This window comes from Malaclemys terrapin, chromosome 2 (assembly GCF_027887155.1).
Source record: "Malaclemys terrapin pileata isolate rMalTer1 chromosome 2, rMalTer1.hap1, whole genome shotgun sequence".
Lineage (NCBI taxonomy): Eukaryota > Metazoa > Chordata > Testudines > Emydidae > Malaclemys > Malaclemys terrapin.
In genome coordinates this window covers 99,128,393-99,144,972 of record NC_071506.1, presented here as the reverse complement: position 1 = coordinate 99,144,972, position 16,580 = coordinate 99,128,393, and the positions used below count along the sequence as shown (strand labels likewise).

At 41.9% G+C, this 16,580-nt stretch overlaps 1 protein-coding gene and 1 pseudogene across 1 annotated transcript in view; both read right to left on the bottom strand.

The window, feature by feature from the left end:
• CNDP1 (carnosine dipeptidase 1) overlaps positions 1 to 4,222 on the bottom strand; it is a 35,248-nt gene extending 31,026 nt beyond the window's left edge. Inside the window, exons 1-2 of the mRNA XM_054017832.1 lie at positions 4,161 to 4,222; positions 2,612 to 2,785 (exon numbers count right to left, since the gene is read on the bottom strand). The gene's annotated coding sequence lies outside the window, so the exon portion shown is untranslated. The remainder of the gene's footprint in view (positions 1 to 2,611; positions 2,786 to 4,160) is intronic.
• Positions 4,223 to 7,971: 3,749 nt separating this feature from the next.
• LOC128832756 (39S ribosomal protein L54, mitochondrial-like) lies at positions 7,972 to 9,268 on the bottom strand (annotated as a pseudogene).
• Positions 9,269 to 16,580: the final 7,312 nt, after the last annotated feature.

Here is a 16,580-nt window from a genome sequence, read left to right as displayed (position 1 = left end):
ACAAAACTGAACGCCCTTGTTCCACCCCCTGCCCCACTCCTTCCCTGAGACCTCACCCCTGCTCTGCCCCTTCTCTGAAGCTCTGCCCCCACTCACTCCATCCCTCCTCCCTCCGTCGCTTGCTCTCCCACACCCTCACTCACTTTTACTGGGCTGGGGCAGGGGTGTGGGAGGGGATGAGGGCTCTGGCCGGGGGTGCAGGCTCTGGAGTTGGACCAGAAATGAGGGGTTCAGGGTGCAGGAGGGGGTGAGGACTCCAGCTGGGAGTGTGGGCTCTGGGGTGGGGCCAAGCAGTTTGGAGTGTGGGAGGGGTTGTGAGCTCCAGGAGGGAATTTGGGTATGGGAGGGGGTTCTGGGCTGGGGGTTGGGGTGTGGGTGGGGATTCAGGCTCCAGCTGGGCGGTGCTTACCTCAGGTGGCTCCCGGTCACAGGCGTAGCAGGGTCAAAGCAGTCTCCCTACCTGCCCTGGCTTCATGTGGCTCCCAGAAGCAGTCAGCATGTCTGCTTCCTAGGTGCAGGGGCAGCCAGGTGGCTCTGCACGGTGTGTGCTGCCTGTACCTGCAGGCGCTGCCCCTGCAGCTCCCATTGGCCGCCATGCTGACTAGAACCACCAAGGTCCCTTTTCAACCAGGCGTTCTGGTCAACAATCAGACACCTGGCAATGCTACGATCCACAAATAAAGCCCATGATTTTATTTTTATTTAAACTGGGTTGAAAAATAGCAAAGAAACTGAAGTGCTGTGGGAAAAACAAGAGTAAAATGATTGATTCTGCCCATGTCCAATTGGAGGGGATCTAATGACTTGTTAAACAGATTTTTGTGCAATTCTGCTCTTTTAAGCAAGAGAGTATACATGTATATGAAAAACCTAAAAAGAGAGAGATGAGAAAATACTCACAGAGCCCCCACAGGTAGCAAGGTGACCAAATACTGTAAATCCAAAAAGGAATTAGTTAGCAACCACGTTGTGCTATTCAGTGTGTGTGGAATTAAGAAGAATTAAGAGAAGAAACTACATGGTACTTGCACTACCAATACACAAAACAGCAACTTCTAGTTAGCATTTGTGTAGTAACCAGAAAGAGCTGTGTAAGGGGAGTTGGTTTAATAAACAAAAGGGAGCCTCCTGGTGACACTAAAGCAACTCATTGTTGCAACAAAAAAACATCAGGCACTAGTTTCATAGGATGGCACAGGCATGCAATAGCAAAGGAGAAAACAAACACTATAGTGTTCAAATCCTAATGCATTTGAATTGGTCTGACCTTAAAGAGCAGTTAACAGCCCCTGGAAAAGTTTAAAAACAATTGTTTTAAGAAATAATGCATACAATATATTTTTAGCACTTCCCTTCCTTCACTCCTTATTAATAAGCACATTTTTTGTGTTTCACTTTCCTCTTTTTATTCAACAGTCATTAATAAGAAAAGAGGATTTTTGCTTTTTAAGTGTTCTATTATGCAGCTTCAGCCTTGTCTACACACAAGTTGTACTGCTTTAACTGTATCAGTACAACCCACTCTAGTGGGTTATATCAGGATAAAGGCACCTTATATCACATAGCTGTTACTGTCGGTAACAGGAATAAACTATAGAGATGTAATCCTTGATCTACACTACAAAGTTTTACCATCTAGGAGTGTGAAAAAAGTCATGCAGAGAAAACCGCAGGTGTAGACGCAGCTATGCCAATGGAGGAGTGCTTCTGTCAGCTTAGCCAATGTGGTTTGGGGATATGGTGTAACTATTGCAGCAGAACTCCTTCTGCCTGCTTATGCTGTCTCTGAGCTTGGGGTCTCTGTCAGCATAGCTATATCAGCAAATGCTCTGTAGTGTCGACAAGCCCTCATTACCTTTATACAGATAACTGCATCCACACAAGGTGCTGTAGTGATTTTATTATTTTGATAGAAAAGTCACACCCCTAACTAAGATAGACCTTAGTTCAGGGCTTTGGATCCGGCCCACAGGATCTCAGAAGTGGATGGCACCATGTCCCTGTGGCCCCCGGGCGGGGGGGCAGAGGGCTCAATGCATTGCCCTTGCCTCCAGGCCCCGCCCCCCGCAGCTCCCATTGGCTGGGAACAGGGAACTGCGGCCAATGGGAGCTTCGGGGGAGGTACCTGGAGGTGCAGCAAGGGCAGCGCACGGGGAGCCCTCTGCTCCCCACCCCCAGGAGCGGCGCGGGGCCGGGAACAGAGCAGGCAGGCAGGGAGGGAGGGAGCCTGCCCTGGCCCCGGTGCGCGCCGCTCCTCTGGGTTTGCCACCCCGAAGCCCGCCAGAGCCCGAAACCCTCCTGCACCCCACCCCCCAACTCCCTGCCTTAAGCCCCCTGTCTGCACCTCACACCCACCCTGCACCCCAACTCCCTGCCCTGAGCTCCCTCCCGCAGTCCACACCCCTCCTGCACCCCTGCCCTGAACCCCCTCCTGCACTCTGCACACCAACCCCTTTCCCTGAGCCCCCCATACACCCCGCACCCCTCCTGCACCCCAAGCTGCACACCGCACCCCCTCCCACACTCCACACTCCCTCCCATACCCCAACCCCCTGCCCTGCATACAATTTTCCCACCCAGATGTGGCCCTTGGCCCCAAAAGTTTGCTCACTCCTGCCTTAGTTGTTGCTTGAAGTGACTCTCTGGTTTATGGCATCACAGTCAGGTGCTGTGGATCTGGGTATGATGCTTTGAAGTCAACAAGCAAGTCATCCATAGAATGAAATATTTTGAGGACCAAGCAGAGTCGGGGGTGGAGGTGGGGTTTGTTGATGGGAAGTGGATCCTATGAAAGAATTTCTTCATAAAATTAAAAGGCTGGAGAATACCTGGGTTTGCATCATGTTAATAGTAAACTGAACATTTGAAATGAGACGAGTCTTCAGTTACAGGAAGGGTTAGTCTGGGAAACAAATGGTGGGTTTTTTCTTGACGCTAGGGTGACCAGACAGCAAGTGTGAAAAATCGGGACGGGGTGGGGGGATAATAGGAGTCTATATAAGAAAAAGACCCAAAAATCGGGACTGTCCCTATAAAATCGGGACATCTGGTCACCCTACTTGAAGGTACGATCTTCCTAACGGAACTACTATCAAGGAAGGTAGTTTAAAAATAAACACAAAAGCTTAGGGTGTGTTCTCCAAAGAGCTACCTACCTAGTGCACAAAAAGGCAACCATTTGTTTGAATACAATTCTGACTGAAGCAGTGGGACCCCTTGTGGCCACATGGCTGGTTCTAGTATTTACACTTTTCTCATTCAGCAAATTCTCCAGAAAAAAGACTCAGCCATGCAAAGCAGCTTCCATTGTACTCCACAGGAGCAGGAGGCATTCAGCAAGCTGCAGGAAGATCTCAGCCTCTCACCAAATCTGGCAGTAATTTAAGTTGGGCAAAGAAACGGTGTTTCATCTTGCAAGCCTTATAACTACAATGGAAGTTCTCCATGTGAAGTGCTGGCAGGATCTGACATTTGGTTAGTAGATAGAAAGCACTTTCACACTATAGCAACTGTTTGAAATACTGTTTTTGTAAGACTTTGTAAAGCCTTTTTCCAAGACAGATAATAGTGCCATGACTAGAGCTGATGGGAAACCAAGAATTCTGTTTTATGAAAAAAATGTGAGGTTGTGATTTTTTTTGTTCCATATTAGAATAAGGTGAAAACCTCTTTAAAAAGTTTTGCAAAAGAAACCAAGAGTGAGAGCCATCCAGCCCCGAATAGTCAATAGCCCAGTGGTGAGGGCGCTTACTTGCGACCGCTCTTTCAATCTCAGCTTTTGGAGCTGTTCCACTTTGACCTAGTAAATATTTAATTATTTGTATAGCGAGACTGATTCTATAGCCCAGCTGGGCGTGGGACCCAGATTCATGTCTCTGCTCTGCCTGATTCTCTCTCTGGCCCAGTGAATATTTAATTTATACAAAACGGAACAGCTCCAACAGGAGAGAGGGAGAGGCATCCACACAAGAAGAGCCAAAGTGCCTGGTGGTTAGTGCACTCCTCTGGGATGCAGAATAGCCAGGTTAAAATTCCCACCCACCTCTACTACTGAAGGTTTGGGCCTACATTCCTAACTCATGAAAGTCTTCTATTCAGGAAAAGTCAGGATATTTATTTAGCACTATTTTCTATATTACATATTAAAAGAAAACCCTTACCTATTTATGTTCTTCTTTTTGCTGCTTTCTTGATAGTGGGTGAGGAACTAGAGACACTGAACTACAAGCTGTGCTTTTTATTTTGGACAAAGAATTTATCCAAGTTGATTAAAAGGTTTGTAACTAACTAAGAAAGGTTACTGAGTGGCTAAAAATTAACTTTTAGTTCAGAATTTTATGACAGCTTTTTAGTTAACCTGTCAACTAATAATGCAGTCTACAAAAGCCAAGTCACACACACACCAATACATGTGAAATGTCCCCCACTGTTTCTTTCTGGAAAGTGGACTCTGACAGTGAGCTAAGCATCAGAATGTACTTGACCTTGGCTGATAAGTACCAGATGTTCGGGACTAAAATGCTGTTTTGGAGCATGTAGGGAAGTTTGGTTTTTTAAAATATTATTAAAGTCACACCAGAAAGCATTTTTTGGCCAGGATTAAAAATGGTTCATTTAATTGCTTTATCTGAATAAATATTCCAGGCCTCATACTCCATTGTTCTGCACTGTGTGCAGGCATGTATACCAGTGGGTGTAAAATAATACCAAACTGCAATGGCAGTTGTGGTGTTTTTTTTTCTCTTTACACAACACAAAGAAATCACATGGTCATACCGGTGGCCCAAATAACCATATTTACTATATATACACACACTTAAAAATTCAGGGTCTATCTATCTACATGCTGCTGTTCTGGCTGGTTTCTGGAGACTTAAAAACACTGAGTGCCAATAGAGGACTCAAGCTATTTAAAGCGCTACTACTCTATTCCTATAACGTTACTGTTGTATTCATAGCATACACACAGAGAAATCAGATAACAATATAAATACTCTTGCTGGCAAGTTGCAATATAAAACTACTTTATTACTTAGCATTCAGAATGATAACACACAAAAACCAAAAAACACAGAGAGAGAAAACAGGTTGCCGCCTAAAGCAGTGAGGCACAACTCACCCCACCTTCCTTTAAGATGGCTCTTTCCAGACTGACTCTGATCATACACTTTGCTACAAAGCCTCCTGGCTTATCACCAGGAATAGGAACCCCCACCACTCTTCAAGTGACAGCTTGCAGTTCCAACACAGCCCTCAATACACCACAACTACAGCAGTATTTTACATCCACTTTGCCCTCACTTAACTCTGGTGTAAGTGATTGCTCAAGGTGCAAGGCAAAGGAGAATCAGGCCCTGGGTCTCATTGTGTTGCTATTTTTTCCCCCTTACCAAGGGACTTTCATATTGGAACAAGTTTGAAAGAGGAACTTGCTATTGTTTCAGATATTTAGGGTTGAATAAGAGTTTCCCTCCTTATAGAAGACTGAATGGCTCAAGGGTTATGAAAAGGGAAATAGCATTTTGTATTTATGGACTCAATGCTGCAGTCCTTTGTCAGGCAAAACTACCATTGCCTAGGTCACCTCTCATCTGCTAGATGCAGACAAGTTGGTAGTCACCAAGAGATAAGAGCCATCTGATGGCTCTCCGATGACTTATATGAAATAAAATGGTCTCAGTTCAGTTCACGGAGAGTGGCCATCCACATGACCAAATCCACTCCCGACACTAATAATGACCCTGCTCCCCAGTTTTAGCAGAAAGGCCAAGATCCTTTGTAATAGGCTTAAAAAAACTTCCCCTTCTTCTAAGCATTCACATTGGGTTAAATTCACATAAAAACTAACTGGGATTTATACAGATGAAACACAAAGGGGTAGGTGAGGAAGGTGAAATTTGTATATTTATATTTAAATGTGCCTATCCCCTAACCCCAAGGCACAGTTCTAAAACTACCTAATTCTCATCTCAACTACCTTGATTTTAAATCAAACTCCAATGTCTTCAACGGAGGTAATCCTGAAGTACAACGGTGTCAGTGAGATCAGAAGTAGATCTATTATATTATTGTAGCTCAACAGCTTGCTGGAAAATGCAATATTGTGCTAAGAAAAAAGGAATTCTTCTATTGCTTAATATTTCACTGTAAATAAGTCCTCATCTAATAATCTATAACTTGGAACAAAGTTTAGAGTTCATGATGTATCAGGTTTATGATTTTGTGGTTATTATTCCATTTATTGGCCATCATAAACATTACAAACATTGTCTGAAGGCCTGGTTAAATGCAAGCAGCTTTATCTCCTTAAATAAAAGTCTCTCTGGTGGTAGCTTATTAACTAATGGAAGGGTTGGCTTATGAGGAAAGACTAAAGAACTCAATATGAATAATTTGGTTAAATGCTGACAATGTTCAGGAGAACAGCTGAGTGTTTCAAACACTCAGGAGGGAGAAGAATTATTTACAGGAGTGGAATTAGTAATAAAGGGATAAGATAAAGAAAAGGAAGCTGTCTTAATATCGTTGTCTGTTTTGAATTTGAGCTTTCCCGGGCAGGGATTGTCTCCAATTATGTGTTTGTACAGTGCCTAGTACATTAGGGCCTTGAACTCAGTTGAGGTCACTAGGAGCTAATGTAATAAAAAGACACAAGGAGGAAAAAAAAAACAGAAAAAAACAACAACTTACTATAGTGAGACTATAGAGGATATTGGTTTCTTGAGCCAATTAATATTTGACTGAGTAAAAGACTGGAAAATACTGGAGCAATCCCTCACTGGCAAGGAAACAGTCTAGATAATGGAATAAAGATTTTCATCTCTACCTATCATTTTGTGATTAGTTACCCTCCACCTAATAACAGCCACTTGTCAATACCTTGCACTATATTTCAGCTGAGATGGCAATGTTTTTACACAGTATTTATATAGCCACAAGTGATCCCAAGTTACCAGCCATGCTTGTCTTCATTGCGCTAAATCTAAATGCCACCTTTAGAAAAAAGTAGTTTTAAAATTTTTCTCTCAGAGCTGCAAATGCTGACTGGAAGGCCCCTTCCCCAAATTCCCAATACTCCCCTCATCTCCTAGGGGCACAGCCCCATTCCCTTGCTGAGAGAGTTGCAGCAGCTGACTGGATCCTTATTGCACTGCATTCCAGAGAGAACTTCTCATCCAGCCCCCTTTGGAGTTCCCTCAGAACTAGCCCCATTACCTGTGCTGGATTCTAGGAACAAGATTTTGTTCAGTGACCTAACATTATTATGCTGCAAAAACTTGACAGACAATACAATTATATCTACACAGGTAAGGAGAAGCCCTTTGAGGTCCTGAGTTGGCAGGTGTTATATAAGTTAGCCAACCCTGCTCTAGGCTATGTATGTTGGTTCTACAAGGCTAACTGGAATAAAAAGCAGTAAACTTATTTTTTCACTAAAATCAGTGGATTATGATTGAATCCAACTGAGAACAGGTCTATTAAGAAAGAAAGTACTTTTTCTTATATACATAGTCACTTTTTATAGTAGAATCACACTTTTGGTAAATGGTGTAACATTAGCCATAAGGCATGACTGATAGCCCTTGATTTCATAGTTGAGTGTATGCAAAATTTATCTCTGTAGGTTATAATTCTACCTAGAGATTTCATTCATCCCTGTGGTTGGTAATTCAGCCTTAAACTGGACAGCCGATTTAGTGAGGACAGGTTCTCAATTTTAGAGTAACGTGAAATGAAAAGGGTTTTTTTAAAATAGAAAAATAAACAGCTGTTTTCCAAACCATAAAATACCAAATTTAAATATTATGAAAAGTATTAGATCACTTGTAAATCACTTACTACCATGATTTTTTTAAGTGTGTAGCCAATGATTCTACTTTATTATCCATTTATGGTGTGATGTTATGATTAATCAATGTTATATTGTATATATTAATTGTATGTTAAATAGAATTAATTTGTAAGATTATAGAAGTATAATATTGATCAGTAGTTAGAAGAATCATGTATTAGATATAAGTAAGACAATGCAAGATTTTAGCTTAACTATTTTAGGTCTTGGAGACAAGAAATGCTGACACAAATAAATGACCGAGGAATAACCCGATGCCCTAAGATTATGGGAAAAGAGATATCAAGTGAGAATATTGCGAAAATTATAAAAAATGCTGTAAAATTACCTCGTCTCCAATATGTGTCTTAACCACAGGATAAAGGTGGTACGTCAATGTGTTTTTTTCCCCCAGTTACGGCCAGTGATTTATTGGCGTCAGTATTCAAAATAAAAATAAGAGACACTGGCTGGGCGGAGATGTCAGCTGGTACCAGATCAGGGGACCCGCCCAGCTGCATCTGTTTCCCATCTCACAGGACATATCCAAATCCCACCTCGAGCCCCTGTGCCACATCCTTCCCCAGCCCAGGGGCACAGAAGGGTGCAGGGATGTCACCGTACAGGCCCCACCCTAAAACTTCTTGCTCTTGCTCAGTTTGTTGTGGCACCAGGTGTTGTGCTTCCACAGGAGCCTCCAGTACTGGGGTGTCTCAAGGTCCAGCTTCTCCAGTTTCTTGCGGGGGCTGAGGTGCATCTGGAAAAGCCAGTCAGAATACTCAGAGCCATCCTTCGGAGCCACCTCCGGGCCCTGTCTGTGGAAGTTCACTCCCATGGTGTGCGTGGTGAGCAGCATGGGTTCCTTGCACACCACCTTTCATCTCCTCCTTACTGAACCCTTTCCCTTTGGCCTTCACCGCTGCTTTCTTGGCATAACCATTAGCCAGCACCCTGCAGAAAGTGGAGGGGGCGGCACCCAGGCAGCGCCCATCCACAAGAGCCCATACAAGTGCCTGGGCAGCCATGGGCTCCCGCTCACAACTGCACATGTGGGGCTCGGCTGTAGCCTCCTTCTCCCAGTCACTGTTAATGAGCATAAAGAGAACCTATACATCTTATAGAATTTAGGGTCCTTTATGTTTCTAGGGGACACAGACCAATAAGATAAAAGAGGGTTGACACTTTCATGTACAAGCACAGAATGTAGGTATAGACAGAATCACATTATAAAAAAGGGTGCCCAGAGCAGGAAAATTGAGCTTCCTATGGGAAACCTCCAGCGGGGACTATCCCCATATTGATGATCAATCCATGAGAGAGTCATCAGACTCTTACACCATCTAGGAGGATGTGAGTATGTCTGACATCATAACTGGTGCATGGATCTATTTAGGAATTGTATATGCTGTGACATTCATAACTCTGTTGGCAGCTTTAATAAAACAGCTAAAAGATCTTGTGACTGTCTGTGTTACTTGCCTATAGTTTCATGTGTTCCTATGAACTCTAGATCTAGAAGAAACAGATAACTCTGTTGAACTTGAGATTGTACTCATCAGAGCCGAACCCACTGTAGTATTATCAACATTAAAGAAAACAATAGGCAACAAATGAACCTTTTAAAAAATATTAAACATTCATAAATGCGTGAAAAAAATTGAGAGACTGATCGTCTCGGCTTGTTTGTGCATCATCATCCACCAACATACCTCTATCTGACCTGGAATATTACTCTACAACTGTGACTGCTCACTAAAAGGCTTCTCTTAAATAAGAAAGGCTTGTAGTTTTGCCAGATTTCATAACAATTTTGAAATGTGGAATAACTTGGTAAAATTTAGAATGAGGATATGTTTGTCTGTCATCACACCGGAGATGTGTTCTTTTGCAGAAATGAGTAGAATTAAAATTTTGCTTCAGATTCTTGTCCAAGGAATGTGTAATTGGGATTTACTGACTTGCTTCTCACAAGGCAAAACACTTTCTGAATACAGTTACCACACAGATAGAAACCACAATACCCTTTACTTTTGATTTAATTCCAAATTGGCAGAAAGACCCCAGGTTTGTAAATGTTACTATGCTATCTCAACTCTATAAATTCAGTCATGGTACTGGACCAAAACTAAAATACAATTTATCCTTTTGCTAGCAAGGGATTACATTTTATCTTCAAAAACACCACATCAGATATGATTAAATAGCAATCTATTAATCCCAGTCCACCTTAGAACTTTTAAACCTGGAAAAAAGACTTGACCATCCAATATCCCTTAATAAATGCACCTTCACTTATGTGAATTGATTTTGATCATTCAGTTGAAATAAATTCAGGTACAAATATCTGAATGTGATATATATGTATATCCCTATTTAAACAAACATGTGGATTAATTTGACCATGCAATGCTCCAAATATTCACAGTTTTAGTTATTGATATGACTAAGTATTCAAATAAATGCAGGTGCTTAAAGTATTATGAATGAGGAAGGAAGGACTTGTGATGAAGAAACTGGACTGGAACTTAGCAGCACCAGGTTCTATTCGCAGCGCTGACCTGTTTACTTACATTTTTTGGTGTGTGTGTTTGATCTTGAGAAATTTTACTGTATTATGACTATCTGAGTTACAGCATATACAAGCCTACTGAAGTCAATTATATAATTGTGATTATATAAATCAGGGAAATATTTGATCCATTGTATGTGACTGAGATATTAACTCTCAAATTTTACATTAAGTACACAATCTTAACGAGCTCATAATCCCTGTTACATAACATTTATTACACCTGTAGGAGTTTCACTGTCTAAGGCTCCATCTTCTTTGTGGTCTATTTGTACAGTGGCAAGAGAACAAATAAACTACTGATAAGAGCTCAGGTTAGATTTTTATTTCCTTAGTGTTGAATCATATATAGTTAATTCCTTAGGAATTTCCAAGCCATTTTCTAAATTCAGCTATTAATGCTGAACTCTAGAAATTGACCAAGAATTTATCTCCCTCAATAAATAAAAATAGAATAACCAACACCCTAAGATCCATTGATTTTCCATTTCCCAATCCTAAAAAAAGTCATTGTTTTTTGGAGATGTTGAAGTTTTCACAGGTACGGGGCAAAATCCTGGCTCTATTGAAGTCAATGAGAGTTCACAGATGATTCTAATGGGACCAGGATTTCAATTACAAAGTAGATTACCAACTTCACCGTCCCCTTCTCTTCCTTTAAAACTCCCTCAAAAGAACATGACTTGGGAACTCTTTATATCTTTGGCCCATAAGCTCATTTCTGTTAAATAAAGTTATCGGCCTCTGCAACCTCACCGTTCTTCACAGTAATAAAACCAAGTTATGTTTTGTTATTCTACATCACTTAACATAGACGGACCCCAAAGGTCCTCTAAAATTCACATTGAAAATCTTCAAGAAGAATAAAAGAAAAAGAAGCCTTTCTAGTCACCTTACCATTTTCTCCTGTTTGCAACATGAATCTAGAAATAGCTCTTTGTTCCATCCAGAGTTCACTTACTGACGCTGGTCTCCAAGTGCTTTGAATCACTCAAAGGAGGAAAAAATCAAATGATTAGGAGATTCATAGATGTTAGGGTCAGAAAAAAACATTGTGATACTCTAGTCTGACCTCCTACATACCAGTCCATAGGTCTTCCCTGAGTTAATTCATGCTTCAAGTCCAGTAGCTGTGGCTGAATTAGAACGTATCCTTTAGAAAGACATCCAATCTGGATTTGAAGATTTCCAGTGATAGAGAACCAACCCAAGCCTTGGTAAGTTGCTCCAATGGTTAATTACCCTCACTGTTCAAAATTTGCGCCTTATCTCTAATCTGAATTTGTCTAGCTTCAACTTCCAGCTTAATAAAGGGTGGAATGGCGGTGTGGGAATGGGACAGATAAGGTGTAAATTAGCTGACTGACAGGCTAGAGAGAAGGGTAAAAAAATTCCTATTCTAAGAATCTGTAAAAAGAAGCAGCAACATATAATATGTGCTGTGAGAGAAATGGCAATTTCCTGCAATATCTTTGGGAGATTTTACTGCATTAAGTTTACATATTATTACAGGACAAGGACAGTGTGTAACTCCATGAGGGTGGGTTCCCTCCAGGAACTAAGAACAACAGTGGGGAGTGGGGTGATTAGGCACATTCACTCAGGTTGTAACAATTTCAGAGAGGTACCACCACATGGAAAGGCTTGTATATACTCGTTCAAACTGGGATTCTTCAGACACCAAACACCCAAAGGAAGGATTTTTTGATAATTAGCCTGATTCAGAGCCATCTTTCTGATTCAGTAAACGGGGGCAGGGGAGTCCCACAGACAGCTCAGGAAATGCTGGAAAGACTGACACCTGCCCAAGCTTGAGGTTAGAGTTGGGGTGACTGCCAGTAAGCTTACTAGCATGCCTATCACTTCATTTATTGTTTTTAATGTGCTTTCTATGGAATGCTCTCCCCTTAACAATAAGCATGCTTGATTCAAAAGAGCTGTGTGGTAATTTGTAACTGTGGACAACAACAGCTATTCACAGCCTCTGAAGAGAAAGCAAAAGCTCAGATGCTGGTCTGTTTATGTAGTCTGGCTTGCTGAGAACACCATAGTGTAGTCAGGGACCTGTGCAATCTGGAAATACCCCAGGGTCAGGAAGGAGAGACATATGGAGGTCTCTGCCCAGAAGAGGGAACAGTCAAGCCCCCAGAAGCTTAGAATGGGCTCCCTTGCTGGCTAGCAGAGGTTATCAAGGTACAGTTGCCCTAAACTGTGACATGTGCCTTACCAGAACTTTATTAATTTCCTCTAACAAACCTCACCTTCACTCCATCACTCATGCTGGCCATTACCCCGGATACCAACGAGTGCATGAAGAGCTATTTCTTCTGGTTTCACCTTGATGGTTCCAGTTTCCCAGCACAGTCTGCCTTACTCTCTAAAACCAGAATACTGCTATTTAGCACTGAGCAATGCCCACAGGTAGCTGGGGACACTGGACGCTATTCTTTGCATTGAAGCAAAAGAGCTTGAACTTTAACAAGAATTTTATTTTAACCATTTAACAACTGACATCAGTCAGAGCATGATCTGACTCCTGCACTTCAGATCCCTGCCTTCCAAAATTGAGAACGATCTCTGGTTTCTACTTCCACAACCTGACACAAAGACAGGTGGAGAGGGTACACAAATTGCCTAAACTCAGTGAGGGTGAGCCAGTATCTAAACCAGGCCTAAAACTCTGGCTTTTCTATAACTCAGGTCTGCTCAACTCACTAGACTATGCTTTTCCATTGCAAGCTGCAATCTGGGTCACAGCAACCCCACTAACTTTACTATGTAAAAAAGCCCAGTTTTTAAAGCTTGCCCTTGATGGTTATCCATCTGATTACAGATCCCTTCTCTTTCTTTTTGAATGTTTTGGGCTGTATTTTCAGAATGCTGCTTCTACTTCCTTAAATAATTTTGCTTTGTTTGTGGCAGGGATTCTGTCCATAAAACTTTCCCCTTATTAATCCAATTACTGGAAGGAGCTAGAGGAGCAGATGTATTGCTGAGCCTCTCATCTCCCTCTAATGAAGTCAGAGAGGCTGAACCTGTTTTACATTTGGAATGGATAATACTAATCAACTGTTACGGAGTACAGCTTCAGGGTGACTGTGTCCCACTAAATCTATGTCATATTTGTGCATAGAAAGAGGTGGAATGATAGCCTGTGTTAGAAAGGTAGAATATATTTTCAACATTAATGCTTTATGTTAATGACTTTACTGCTCACCTTCCCATTTAGGGATGAGCGTTCAGAGACCATTAAACACAGCACATTCTAAAGGACCTGGGGGTACCACTTTCCATGATTCCAGTCAAGGAAATTATTGGCCTGAGTTATGGGGTCTTTTTTTTTTTTTTTTTAAATAGCCAATTCCCTTCCACCCTTTCCCCCAGACTGCAGTTGAAGAAATACTTCTGTCTTTGTGTAGTGCTTATTCAACACCCTTTTCTGAAGAAGTTACCAGTAACTTCAGTGGGAATTTTACTTGAGTAAGGGCTTCAGGGTTGGTCTCTTAGTATATTAAAAACACCACTCTGTATGTGGTTAAAACTTCCAGAACCAGACTCAAGTCTAGCAAGAGTTCATTGAGCCAGAATTTCCATTCAATGCTTTTTCATGACAGTTCAAAGTGTCAGTAGATTGAATTATAATTGCTTCAATAGGCAGTCAGCCCCCAGATTCTAGTTACATATATAGATTTGTATCTTTTCCCATATATCCCTATATCCGAAACATACTCTTGGAGCTGGTTTGCCAAAACAAAAGAAATGAAGCAATTCAAGGTCTGTTTGACTTATCCCTAAATAAGGAAGTCCTATTGCCTGACCATGTGAGGTGAAGTGCGTTATTATGAAAGGAGGAGATGTGCCAGCCTTAAAAACTTATATTAAGCAGCGAAGGAAAGAATTTGTTAAAGGACTTTTCTCTCCACTGATTTAAGGTTTTTAATTTCAAATAGTTAATGGTGTCTTAACATGAATGGTGCTATACCTGGCTGCACAAAAGCCAAGTCTGATGTGTGACAATCCGTAATAGGACATTTCTGAAACTTATAGATTTTTAAAGCTTCATAGAACTATGCACAGTGTTTTTTCTTCTTTTTCCATTCTCTGAAGAGGGACATTTCTTTTTACACCTTTTTTTTTTTTTTTTAAGCAAAGAGGCATGCAGGCTGGAGTCTTTACAATAGTCTCTTCCTGCCTAGGACTTGCCTCTTCTGGTATCTAAGAGACTTAATAGAAATATGGTCCTTAGGCAAAATACACCTGGAACCTTTTATGAAAGAAAGAATTTAACTGCAATTTTTAACTGTCTGCCATTTCTGCTGATGAAAAAATAGGTGCCAATGGATCTGCAGAGCCAACTGCCAGCCGGCCTACTGTTGCTATCCACACAAATACCCAAGAGGAGAAGGAAAGGGATAGACAAGGAACTTGATGACCAATAAAAGATAAAGCTAATCTAGTTAGACCTGTTGTCTTCTTAGTTGTTATACTGACGGTTTACCGATCTTTAAAATTAGCTATTGTAAGGGTGGCGGTTTGGATAACAAAAAGGTTAAAATGAATTAAATTTAAGAAAGTATTACCTACCAAGCAAGAGGGGAAAAAAGTCACAAAAAGTGTTTAGAATGAACTGAGTCAATACATGAAACATACCTATTATAAAGTTAAAGCGTGTCTGACCATCCCAGCAAATCCTCTACTACAGGGGTCGGCAATGTTTGGCACGTGGCTTGCCAGGGTAAGCACCCTGGTGGGCCGGGCCAGTTTTACTTACCTGCTGACGCGGCAGGTTAGGCCAATTGCGGCCCCCACTGGCCACGGTTCGCCGTCCCGGGCCAATGGGGGTGGCAAGAAGCGGCGCGGGCAAGCGATGTGCTGGCCGCGGCTTCTCGCCGCCCCCATTGGCCCGGGATGGCGAACCACGGCCAGTGGGGACTGCGATCAGCCGAACCTGCCGCGTCAGCAGGTAAATAAAACTGTCCCGGCCCGCCAGGGTGCTTACCCTGGCAAGCCACGTGCCGAACGTTGCTGACCCCTGCTCTACTAGTTCCTCTAAGGGAACATGCACAAGAATACATCTTTTATGAGAGGAGGAGGATCATGACCATGAATATGAGGGAGCCTAGGGATATGCCAAAAGTTTTGCAGATCTGGATAATTATAGGGAAAAGAGACATTAAAAGCCTACTAGTCACAAGAAACAGAAGTAATTTTCCAATTTCCTGCTTTTGATATTTCACTCAAGTTGCTATTAAACATTTCTGTAAGATAGTTGTACTAGATGTTGGATGGGCAGGGCCAGCCAAAGGGGGGGGGGCAAGTGGGACAATTTGCCCCAGACCCCGCAGGGGCCCCCATGAGAATATAGTATTCTATATTGCAACTTTTTTTTATGGAAGGGGCCCCGAAATTGCATTGCTCTGGGCAGCATTTGATTGAAGTTCAGAAATGGATACTCCAGTGGGCCATAGTTCTTCTGCCAGGCTTCAGAACAAAGTCACTATGAGAAGAAGCAATTCCATTTCATAACTCCTTCCACTTTTTTTGGCTTGCTTCTTCAACTGAATTTATGTTTGATCAACTAGAATTAGCTTCCTTGTATAGGAAAAAGTACTCAAGGTTTGCTTGGGTTTGAGCACTTAGGTATCAAGCTTTAGAAATTTTGTATTATAATGTAGAAACATTAAGAGAACAGCACTGTCCAAACCAGCTTTGCTAAAGTACCACACATACATTGCTTATACATCCTCTGCCCTTATTAATCCTGCTCCTTCTAATTCACTAGAAATCAAGGAATGGTGGATAGCCATTGCTAAATACAACTGTTCTTCCAAAGGGAGCACCAGTTTGGGAGAGAGGCCAACCCTCCTCTTCACCCAACCACACACTTTTAATTCTCCTCATTTTAAGCGCTAGAAGTTGTAAAGTTTCAGAGTAGCAGCCATGTTAGTCTGTATCCGCAAAAAGAACAGGAGTACTTGTGGCACCTTAGAGACTAACAAATTTATTTGAACATAAGCTTTCGTGGGCTACAGCCCACTTTAAAGTATAAACACTATATTTTAAGCACTTGACCCAAAACACTAAAGTTTATTTCTATCAACAATTCACTAGCCATTGGTTTAGTCATACAGTAGCTGTTGCATTGATGGCTTAGTTTTTCACTTATGGGCAAGAGATCAA